We start from the raw sequence: 13,033 nt of genomic DNA on the forward strand, positions 1-13,033 counted from the left end.
CAGCATCCCGATTGCCGAGGAAAGCAGAGACCTTTTCGGTTTCTCTCTTGGTGGACGCAGCTTCCGGTTTAAACGCGCTCCTCAGGGCTACTGTGAAAGTCCATCGATTTACAGTCAAGCCTTGAAGGGTCAACTAGATGCGTTTAGGTTGCCGGCTGGTGCGGCTTTAATACAATACGTCGATGACCTATTGGTAGCTGCTGATACTCAGGACATTTGCAAACTTGCTACGGTGTCGTTGCTGCAACATCTCTGTGAGTTGAATCACAAGGTGTCACCTACTAAACTCCAATATTGTAGTCAAGAAGTAACCTACCTAGGTCACTTATTGTCAAAGGAGGGAAGGAGGTTGACCCCAGAGAGAATTGCAGCGATTGCGCGAATGGCTGTGCCAACAACCCAAAGAGATGTGCGTGCCTTTCTAGGTATTACATCGTACTGCAGGCAATGGATTCCTAATTTGTTGCTAGCGAAACCATTGGTGGCTCTTACGTGCAAGGATGTTTCAACTCCTTTACCATGGACGGAAGAATGTCAGAAAAGTTTTTCTGAACTGCGTGATTCATTGTGTTCGGCTCCTGTGTTAGGTACTCCTGACTACAGCAAGCCGTTTACGTTATATGTTCACGAGAGAGAAGGTTGTGCTTTGAGTGTCTTAACGCAACCTTTTGGTGGTAAGCAACGTCCATGTGCATATTTTTCCTCGACTTTGGACCCGGTAGCTAGAGCATTGCCGAGTTGTTTACGAGCAACAGCGGCAGCTGCGGTCTCCATCCGACAATCAGCAGGATTGGTCATGGATAATATGCTTACGGTGATGGTTCCGCATGCAGTCGATACTCTTTTGAATCGAACGAAAACTCAGCACTTGACGAGTGCGAGGTTGTCTGGGTACGAGTTGACGCTGTTGGCAAGCCACATTCAAATAAAACGTTGTAATGTTCTGAACCCGGCAACTTTGTTACCAATTAGCGCAGAGTCAGATGAAGTAGCAGAACATGATTGCTACTTGAGGACAGAGGAGGAAACAAAAGGTCGAGTGGACCTTAAAAACACCCCATTGGAAGATCCGGATGGTACTTTGTATGTGGATGGGTCATGTTTTAAATTGCCGAATGGCGATGTGACTACTGCTTATGCTGTTGTAACATTGAATACTGTTGTTGAGACTGCAAGGTTAAATCAGAATTCTGCCCAAGCTGCAGAGCTGATTGCTCTTACTAGAGCATGTGTGTTAGCAAAAGGGAAACGTGTGAATGTGTTTACCGACAGCCAATACGCGTTTGGCGTTGCTCACAGTTTTGGACGATTGTGGAGAGAGAGAGGTTTCTTGACGTCGCATGGTACGAAGATTCAGCATGGCCAGCTTGTGAATGACCTTTTGGATGCATTGACTTTGCCTACGCAAGTTGCGATTGTTAAATGTAGTGCGCATCGTAAGGTGACGGATGATGTTGGTCGTGGTAATGCGTTTGCGGATGAGACTGCTAAGGAGACTGCCCGGAACCTTAGCACTCGGATGTATGTGACGAGTTCGGTTAGGTGGCCTACGGAATCGAGTATGTGTGAGGACACTATCGAAAGTGTGAAAGAAATTCAGAATGAGGCCACCGACACTGAAAAGACGAAGTGGAAAGAAAGTACGGGAAAGTTGGATGCGAATGGTTGTTGGATTGATTTGACTGATCAGAAAAGATGGATGTTGCCTGATGCGTATGTGCTGGCCGTTGTGACAATGGCGCATGGGTTAGCACATATTAGCTCAAAAGGTATTTGCAAATTGTTGTCTCCTGTGTGGAAGAATGATGGTATCACGAAATGTGCTGAACGTTTGGTGAAGATTTGTATGGTGTGCATGATGTACAATCCTGGCAAAGGAACCCCAACTCCTCCTGGCAGTTTTGCTCCCCCTTCATTCCCCTTTGAGGTGATTCAATTGGACTTCATCCATATGGAGCGATGCAATAACCTGAAATACGTTTTAGTTGTGGTTTGCGCATTCTCCCGATGGATCGAGGCTTATCCTCTCAAAGACAATACTGCTTTGTCTACTGCGAAAATCCTGCTGAAGGAATATTTTCCTCGGTATGGAATGCCTAGAGTCGTGTGGTCAGATAACGGAAGTGAGTTTGTGGGTAGTGTGATGAAGAGCGTGTGTAAGGGCCTTGGAATTAATCAGAAATTCCATAGCGCCAATCATCCCCAGTCAGCTGGATTGGTTGAAGGGTACAACGGCACCCTTAAACTAAAGCTAGCGAAGATTCAGGCTACGGCTGGTCTTTCGTGGCCTGACGCTTTACCTTTGGCATTACTGTCAACTAGGGCGACTGTACACTCCCGAGTAGGGCTTAGTCCCTATGAAATAGTGTTCGGCCGTCCTGCGAATGTGTGGGGGGTTCCTAGGCCAGGAATGTTCTGTGATCTTGAGTACCCAATGTTGATCGATTATCTTCATGACTTGACTGCTAAACTGAGGTTAATTCACCAACAGGTTCACGAAGCATTGCCGACGCAGACGGAGGGTCCAGGCCACCAGCTCCAGCCCGGAGATTGGGTGGTGACGAGAAATTTTTCACGCAAGAATAACCTGGACCCGAGGTTTACCGGACCCTACCAAGTGCTCCTGGCCACGAGGACTGCCGTTCGTCTTGAGGGACGTAAGAATTGGGTGCATGCCACGCACACCAAAAAAGTCCCTATTCCTTTGCCGGCAGACCCGTGGGTAAGGAGAGGCATTGCATCATCTGAAACAGAAACATTGCCGGCGTTTGTACCTTTCAGCGACGCACAGCCTGTTGGAGAATCCTCAGCGCAGCAGAAAGACATTGTTGAACAATTATCAAAATACTCAAGACCAAACCACTCAACTGATCAACGGGACGCTGTCTCTTCTACGGATCCTTTGTTTGACGAACAGACACGTCCTGGGAAAACCCGATACTTTTTGCGATCTAGCACTAAGGACAAATAAAAAGATCTTGCTTTGCTGTATTGACAACTGCATTATCCCGTTTTCCGTGATCAGTTTTGAACTTTCGTATTACTGTAATTATTCTTGTATATATATTGAGCTTCATTCCTTGTACTTTTTGCTTCCACAGCTGAGAGACTTTGTTTTTGCATATATACATATTGTGCATTGAAGGCCGTAGGGCCGCGCGCGTACTTCCTTCTGGATAGTAGGTCTTGACGCTAGGTTAAAGGCCGTCGGTTCCTGGGAACTCCTAGGGATTGACTATTGCTACACAGAACGAAGTGCGTCAAGAAACGTTGCGGACGGTCGTAGGGAATGGCATTCTCGAAGCTGAATGATTTGGAGGGAGCTCAGGTTCACAGATTCAAGCTGCAGCAACTCAGTCGTACCAAATGTTTTATATTCCAACTGTTTGTATTATTCTTGACTGCTTCTGCATTATTGGCTGGTGGGGTGTATTACATGATGTCTTACTTCTTACCTTCTGCCACACCGACTCCTACTCCTGACCCTAAACCTACCTCCACTGTTTCTCCTCATTCTTTTCATATGTTACCCGAGCACGAACAGGCTAGACGTGTAGAATTCCGCAACAATTCCTTTATTCAGCTCCTCCATCAGCATCAGTTAGTGGTTAACACTACTAATTGTTGGGTGTGTGGGTTGATGCCACATACTACGGATAAGGGAATTCCATATCTGGTGTTACCGTATAGTTCCCAAGGGTCAGCTCGAGCATTTCAAACAATGTTTCGAAGCGCACTGGGTTTCCACCCCATTCGAGAACCGCGTTCTCCCTACTCTGGTCCTACCTCGTATCAAAAACCTTTGTCGATAGCAATAGAGGATTTAGATAGTGATATCTATGATCCCTCGCTTATTCCCGAAGAAGAGGTACAAGCCTATAGAGTCCTAAGTAGAGGTGAATATACTGCGTTCACTAGTGAAAAGCAGCTTAAAAGCTCGCCTCCGATCCATTCGAGCTGCTGCATTTTCATTCCAGATAATGCTCCAACTGTCTATCAAGCCATCTCGAGGTTGCATAAGATCTCCGAATCCATACACGTGGATGTAGGGGATTGGACGCTACTTGGATGGTTTTGGGGCCTGATGTCGACTTGGGGTTGGAAGATTCTGATGATCATCGGAGTCGTTGTAGTGTTCCTGTTCACGTGTTGCCTTTGTGTGCAGTGTGGTCCTGCCTTATGTGGCCTCTGTGCTACAACGTGTATGAGACAACCACCTGTTACCAATGGGACTCGGTTGGACAGAGCTATGCTACAGCAACATCTCGATGGTCTGATGAATATCGAATATGATTCCGACTAGTGCTTGCCTACATGAGGGCAAAAGGAGCGTCTGAGGTTCCGTGGCAATTGTAAGTGGTGTTTTCGACTCGCACGAATATGGTCGAGTTTAGTATCTATGAACCGCAAATGACGAGTTTAGTAAGTGTGCGCAGTTTCGCTGTGCTAACTTAAACCGTTCGTTTGTTATGTGGGTTTTTCATCTGTACCCACGGGTTCCATCTTAGATACGGCATCCATTTTGTCTCTTGCCCTCAAGTAGCCAGCGAACGGACGCTGTCCGCTTCGCGACCCTGGGACTCCCAAGATATTTGCGGAAGACACATGTTCTTTGTAAGTGTCTTTATGACGAGGGGGATGCTACTGTAAGGCAGATGGCGCCGCTCGAGGCTCATCTTGCCGCACGGGCTTATTGTCTCAGCCGTGCATCTCATTAGGCACGTCCCTTTGATGCCTGTATCTCGTGTTTCCCGATACCTCCCCTTTTACACCCTTTCCGATCTCCCCACTGTCTCCGTCTTCCTCCACACCTGTCCTTGTTCCTATTTCGATCTGTTTTACTGCTGATTGGAATTCGCTAATGGTGGGAAGATGGGTTTTTACAGTTGGGAACCGCCAAATGTTTCCGCACTTATGTTCCGGACCTCATGTGTATCAAAGTGACCAAAGCGACCCCTCTGGGGGATAATGGTGGGAACCGGGTTGTAAACTTTTGTGTACCATGTTGTCTTATGGGTAAAAACTGTATAAAAGGAGCGATCCACAGAACCAATTTGAAGCAGTCTCCCCAAGTTGCACGTGGTGTACTTGTCGTGACTTCTGTGTTCCCTGCAGCAAATAAACCTTGAATCTTTGACGCCGAAGGAAGTGTCCCGTGTCTCTGTCATTCGTACGCCGGAGCAGGTTACCCACGAAGGTTTCAGGTGTTGTGCCCTGGCACCGCTGGGTCTTAAAGAACCCAGTCCTTCAATACAATGGGTTAATTCTCTTGCTGCATCAGACGTAGTATACAAATTTGATCCTAACTTAAAAATGCAAGAATTTCTCCAATACGAATACGAATGTCCTCTGCCAACTGAAATTCTACCTCTGGAACATTACGGCTGTATAATATATACAGACGGTTCAGCACAACCGGCAGTAGGGGGTAAACAAGCATATAGTGCTGCGTGTGCAATTGTTAAAGGTTGATGGCACAAAGGAAAATTTAGACCATTGGTCACTAAAACTCAATCACTTGGAGATTGTACATCTCAGCGAGCTGAACTACAGGCTTTTAAAATGGTGCTTGAAAATACCGATCGCGAATTCTCCACACTAATAGTGTACGATTCATATTACTGCGTCTAGTCTTACAATGAATACTTACAGAACTGGGTTAAAAATGTATTCAAAGATGCAAAAGGTGGCACAATAAAGCATAAAATGCTCTGGGAACAAGTAGTTCTTTTACAGAAAGAATTACAAAAGACTCACATACACTGAGTTATCAGCGTGATGGCAGTCACGTTGTAGGGAATTCATTGGCTGATGAAGCCGCGAAGGCGGCTGTGCAAGCGGCTTCCGTAGCTGCAATCACCTGGTCAAAAACAAAAATCGACAGCGAAATAATACAAGCTGTCAGTGCTTCAGTAAAAAACATTAATAATACACTCCCAAAAGGCTATCCAGTAAAGTACTCATACAAAACTGATGTGAATAATGTTCTTATTGCCGTAATCCCTGGAGTGGGGGATAGGGCAATTCCAAACATAGAACACAGATTAGGACTAATTCTAGCAGCACATGAAGGGCTCGCCTCTGCACATGCTGATATTTCCGCCTCAATATCATTATTAAAACAGAGATATTGGTGGCCACGTATGAGAAAACAGATTAGAAATTATGTTCTAGAATGTGAAATATGCCAAAGAATGAAAGTATCAACAGTAAAACGACCAGCACAGACGCCCCTTCTGATCTCAGATAAACCATTAGCGTGTGTTTACCTGGACCACTGTGGTCCTTTGCAAAGGCATGGCAACTATAAATATATCATGATCGCAGTGGATTCCTGCACGAGATTCATTTGGATGTGGCCCCAGCGCTCGGCTGACGCCAGAACTGTTATAAAAGATTTGCGAGTCTTTATCGCCACATACGCAATTGGCATGCTACATTCTGACCAGGGTCCTGCGTTTAACTCTCGAGCTTACAAGGAGGCCATGGCTGGCTAGGGCATTGCATTGCGGTACTCTAGTCCATTCCATCCTGAGGGAAATGCGGTAGTGGAAAGAAAAAACTGTGACCTAAAGCAATCTATAACAGCAAGGGTATTAGGTTCGGGTGATGGGTGGGTCAAACATCTAATAAGTGCCCAACGTAGTCTTAATAATCTCTGGGTGGAATCACTCCGTATGAACTTTTGTTTGGTACCAGAATGATAATCTAAGATCTCGATTGTCAGACTTCAGTGGTGGAACAAAAAGCTTTTGATATCAAAGATCGTTTGGCTGTTTTACAGGACTTGAATGAAACAAGAAGAAGTCTAAGTAACACAAAGCTAAAGCCAACGGCCACTGAAGAGACACCACCTGTCTGGATTCCAAAGATTGGGGATCTGGTCAGAGAAAAAATTGCGATAAAGAAGGAATTTGGGCACTCTTACAGAAAAGCAGTACCTGTCTTAGCTATCAGCGGAACAAGATCAGTCGTACTACTGCCCCTTGCTGGTAAAAAGGAGAACAGAGTTGTATCAATCGACCAGGTAAAACCACAACCATGTGGCCAATAATAAGTAGTAGGCCCAGTGGACTCCCAAGAAGTAGCAAAAGACCAAACCTTGCTACAATCCAAGAGGTTCAAACTGAGAGACTAATCACATTTGATAAACCTGCAGTGAATAAAAAAGGACTATGCAAAAAAGCCATGGAACTTGTGCCTCTTGAAACCTCAATTGCAACAGTTTGTCAAGAAACACCTGTCTACAATGATGTAGCTTCGGACTATTCCAATATAAAAAGGAAGAAGCAACTATGAAGATTAATAACAATCCTGATGCCATGCAAACAATTGACAGAACTGCATCTGGCTACTTCATCAATTTCGATGACTTTTCTGATGATCAAAGTGAACATGAAGACAAGCCAGCAAACAAAACTTTCAAAGACAAAATTACAGAACTCTTTCATCAACTTGGGGGAACATATCTGATTTCACCGTGGATTGAATTGTGGATTGTGTTAGGTGTACTTTTCCTCCTGCTCTGGCTCATTTTAATTCTAAGCTTGGGAAGAATGATTGATGGAAAATACAGTACAATGGACACAGCAAGTCAGAACATCAACTTGGTTCTAAAACCTCACAGATCTTCTCACATTGAAAAAAGAGAACTAACATCAGTGAACATCACAGCCATTCCTATACCTGGTGGTGTAGCGTGGGACACTACTGATTACGACATCTATGGTCCGGTTGAACTCTTAAAATATCCACATCAGTTCAAGATTTCTTTAAGTGACTTTGTATCACCTAGTACTTTCTCTGATGATTGGGACTTTGAAAATATTAACAGTATGATGTCAGATTTAAAAATGTCAGCTAAATATACAGAACATGATTGTTTACAAGGTTCATCAAATTATGAATAAATGTATTGCTATAATCATTATGGGCATCACTATTTGCATAAATCAGCAAATCCTAGAAATGTTTTTATGTATAATCAATGGGAACATTGTCCGACTCCGCCAAAAGGCCGCTCAAAAACATTTTATGAAAAATTCCCATACTTTTCAGGGTTTAATATCACTGATCCAGAAACGTTTTATTTTAAAATTATGAATAAGACAGGAATGAAAAACATGTTGACAAATACTAAACTGATTTATTCTGAAAAATGTTATGAAAAAATGTCTGTTTGGTTTAAATTTTGGAAAATCAACATTGAGACAAAAACTGTCTGGGGTACAAAAGACTGGCAGGTACAAGGTTTACAATCATTGTTCAGAGCCTGCATGATCCCAGAACAAATAATGTTCCTGAATTACACCATTCAACAAACGACCTGTCTTGGCCTAGCCAGGATAAAAGACCTAAACAAACCGTCTATACCAAAACCCATACCTGATAGTAATAGCACTACAGAAGTGGAGATAGACGTATCCCTTATTTTAAAACATAACAGAACCCTTCCTAATTGGAACAAATGGCTGATCTGGCCCACAGACACTAATAACTGTCAAGATAGATTCCTGAACAAAATACAGGGGTTCAAACAGAATAGGCCAGAGACAACATCCAGGGATAGTAACAACCTATAGTGTAGGAAAACTATGCCTCGAATGGCTGCAGAAATCCACACTACCTGAAATTAAGCAACACTTGACTTTACTTAAAGAAGGTGCTGACTTAGGAGATTTCTTACTGGGACCTCGCAAACAGCGTCAAAAACGTTTCATATATGCCGGTATATAAGCAGCTTACAATGAAGCTTGGAAAGTAACACAAATTGAGACTGCAGAAAAAATACGAGAAATTGATCGTATTAATTTGGAAAAATCACTTTCTGTAGTGGACAATGGGTTAACAACTCTGTCCTCCAGAATTTATTCACTGGACAGCATTGTATCATCTGCAACTGATATAATAGAACAGGCTATGCTAATGTTTCAACATGGCCAGTCCCAATTACGTTCTATTGTACAGTTAGGCTGGACGTTACAAAATCTGCGTTCAGGCTATGTGACATGGCGTCTGTTAAACACAACATCATTATTTTCTATCTTTAACCTTACTGATAAACAAATCTCTTCCGCACAAAGAGGGGCAGACTATACGGTGCTGAGCATTGAAAAACTAGAAAGATTACCATTGACAGTCTCCGAAAGACCTGTTATTGAATGGATAATACATGGCACCATTACAATTCCGATAACAACTTTTCAGTTTCAATATTGCCAAAAGTATATACCAGCAGGCCTGTATGAAAGGTTGGGTAAAGGGTACATCAAGTCAACCTGGAATTTACCTTACACACATAGATGTTAGAGTGGGGGCAAGAAAGAGGTATTCCTTAGTGGTAACGACTGTAAAAATTCACTAAGCGGTACACTTCTGTGTCAAGGAATTAACTTACACGGAGCCTGCGAATGTTCATCAAATAATCTTTCATGCCACTTGCACGGCACTCCTGCTACACACATGAGCCTTTTTTCAGACAGCTTTCCAACGGCAGCTACGTTCTAATAAGTGACCACAGCTGTTGTGGCATGGTGCAAGGAACGGCCTATCTCGTGAGCGTTACTTCCAGGGTTACTTGTTGTATGCAAGTATTGTATCCAAACAACAAGCTAGACATGGAGGCGGCAATATGGCCTTCTTTAAATATCCCTTTTATTCGAATTGATACTTTAAGCAGAATGAAGTCTATTCTTTTACAAACAATTGTGCCTTTAACCTCGTCTAGAGAAACGGATGATCTGCAAGTTGCAAGGACAGCAGCAAAGATACATACATTATTATCAACAAATTGCCCCATACATTTCGTAGAAATATTAAGCCAAATCTTAAACATGTCTGGTACCAGTGGCATCGCACATGTATTTAAGACAATTTTTTCGGGACTATTAGCACCCTTTGAAGCACTCCTGAACATCTTCCCAAATTTCGTGCACTCTGTGTTCGGCGGCCTGCCTCTCATCTTGGGACTCGTAGCAGGAATCTTATTTTTGTTCCTTCTGCTCCGATATGGCAAATTAAGTCACAGGCAAAACTCAGGCTACAATGAAAGACACGATCCTAGCAATGCCATACCGAGAGCGGAGTACTAAAGTCCTCGGCTTGGCTCGGCTAAGAGATCTGAATACTACCTGGTTTCTTTTATTCAGACCAATCTGGCAAGATTGCATCTTACCTGTTCTACGATGCCTGCTATGCGGAGAAGAATGTGTGTTAGACGTCTGTCTCACACTTCAATCAGCAGTATCTATAGATATCGATACTTTGCTTGGTTTGGTAACGGCTCATGCAACGTGGTGTCCCCAGCGGCTACCCATTCTGATGACGGCATTCGTTGAGACCTCACCATTACGATTAGGTGGCGGTGAGGTATGAGATGAAAGCGGCACACAGGTACAACCTTCTGTGAACATAGCTGATCCAGATAACGCTGACGGTAATGCATCTCACATATGCACTATTTCCACTTTTTCGGAAATGGCCCAACTTTCACCTACTGTTGTAGACAAATTTTTTGCCAGCCTATCTGAGTTGATGTTCTCCCCTAACAATGAGAATAACTGTTGAAAAAGCAAGCACATGGCGTTCCCTGAAATCTGAATTCGGCCTTCAGTTTTGGTAAACCGAACCTAAAAACCTTTGGAACTATTTTTTTTCCCAGAGAGCAAAATTGATTTTTTCCAGTTCCCAAAATATTGACCTTTTGGCACATGATAATCTGCTTAAAGTAGAACTATTCTTAGAGAACAAGCTCTCTATTTTTAGAAACTGTAGAGACAATATTTACTTAGTCTCTAGCACATGTACAGTCTTGTATAAATATGTGATGAAATGGTCTCGACCTTCTCTTCTGTAGTAAAAGCCATTTCATAAATGTAAATTTCGTGATTCATTCAGTCAACATTCTAAATGTACAATATATGCATTATCTGAATGGCACCACTGCTTACAAAAAAACGTACAGTATGATACTAATTTTCGTGTATATACCATTTCAAATGCATTTTATGTATTTTGGGGTGGGATGGAAAACACATGCTTAGATATGCTTAAACATTTCTTAGTATTTTAGTAATGATGGACATTATACGTGGAGTGGGTGTTGTAGATGATTCTAGTAAAGAAACATGAAGGTGTCCCCACTGGAAATGGACAGATATTGGGTGTCCAATTGCAAAGAGTAATCACTCACGTGGAAACTATTTATTTGAAACACAGCATGCCATCAATTGGGCGGGAAAGGCAAAGGTACAAAGCTATATCCTGGGTTTCTTATGAGAGGTTAAGAAATAAACTAGATACCCTCAACAAATTATACTCACAGTTCTTGCTATAGTATGACACAAAATTCAAAATTAAAATTTTAAGAAGCCAAAAATTAAAAGATTTTTGAGAAACATACATAAATTCAAAAGAGAGATGCTTTCCACACTATACGTTTTGTAAAAATCTGTTTCACTTTATTCTAATACAATAATTTCTCATTATTACAATGATGTTAAAAACCACATGTTATACATTTTATTATAATTTTTTTTTTTTAAAACACAAAGAATCAAAACAGTTGACGCGGCGTTTCGGTATTTTTGATAGTAGACCTTCTTCAGGACTGATTCTAAATGAATTTAAAAACACAAAGTTACCATTCTTTTTTGGTACAGATTCCACATACATCTCTCTTCTCTATGGAACGTATCATCCTATCTTACATCACATTTCCTACAATACTTGTCTCTTTTGTTTTGTGTCATTTTGTCTATCCTACTCCAACAGGGTTCTGTACATTATGTGACAGATTTTCAACATGATATTATTAAGAACAATTCATCATTTTGCCTCCAAATTCCTACACTTGTTACAAAACTAATAAAGTTTACCTTTCCCTTGGACTTCTTGTCCACTGCTGTTAAATACTTTTCTGGTACATAGTGCGAGCATATGTATAAGGTTCTTATTATATTATATACCTTATTCATGGAAGATGTTATATCTTCAATAAGTAATAATGTTCTCTTCCCATGTGCAAATTATGGGCTTCGGGATCATGGACCGGTCAGGGTTTGTTGAAGTTACGATGTAACTGTATAAGATAAACATTTATTGATATAATTTCTTGTTTGTAATTCTATGGACTCTTTCACTTATTACCTTTGAAGTTTGTGATCTAGAAAGTATACCTTATTAGTCGAAGGGATATTCTCAATATTTCATTTGGTTGTTGGGTCTATTCATCATTCTTCTACCCATCAAATTTCTTTCTGTTGTGAGGGTCAAAATAAATAAATAAACCTCATTTGTATAGCTATCAATTCGTTAGTTGTTTTGTATCTCACATAATTAATCTATGTAGTATACCTGGTTATGTTGCATGAATTTGCCGTATATATGACCACCAGGAGGAGCCACCGTTCTGTGATTTCTGGTTGCCGTCTCTTTACCCTATTTAATTTGGGTGTTGAGTATGGTTTCAAATAGAAATTGGTCCGTTTTAAATTCGGTCCGTTCTGTTTTTTATTGGTGAAAAGAAGAAGAAAAATACACATGATTGGTATTTTTTCTATTATTAATCATCTACGTAGTAATTTAACTTTTCCCCTTATTTTTTACCAAAAACCGAGTTGCTAAGGGTTTGAATATTTACTCCCCACCCTCTCTTTCACTCGCTATTGGTGGGAAATGGCATTGGGCCAGCATTAACACCGGGGCACCGCTCTTCGTAATATGGCGCGCCCTGGTTTGTCATTTCACTTACCCTAAATCTTAAAGTCCGCCTCCCCGCTCCTTTTCTCCTGGCAGTCAGTCCGTGTGTTTAGCAGTCGGAATATCCCGAACTGAAAGGAAACACTGACTGTCTGTTTACTAGCGTTTTTAAGCTAGCCCCTATCTAATTGGCTCATCGTATTCTAGTCGCTCATTGGTAAAGATGTAACCAATCACCTTCCTGTCACTATGGTGATTAAACGCGTTTTGATGACTTTCCGCGGTGTATTTCTATTCGCTCTTTGGCTACCTTTCGTTGTTTCTTATTGGTGCC

Source organism: Lissotriton vulgaris, unplaced genomic scaffold (genome assembly GCF_964263255.1).
Source record: "Lissotriton vulgaris unplaced genomic scaffold, aLisVul1.2 SCAFFOLD_586, whole genome shotgun sequence".
NCBI classification, from domain to species: Eukaryota; Metazoa; Chordata; class Amphibia; order Caudata; family Salamandridae; genus Lissotriton; species Lissotriton vulgaris.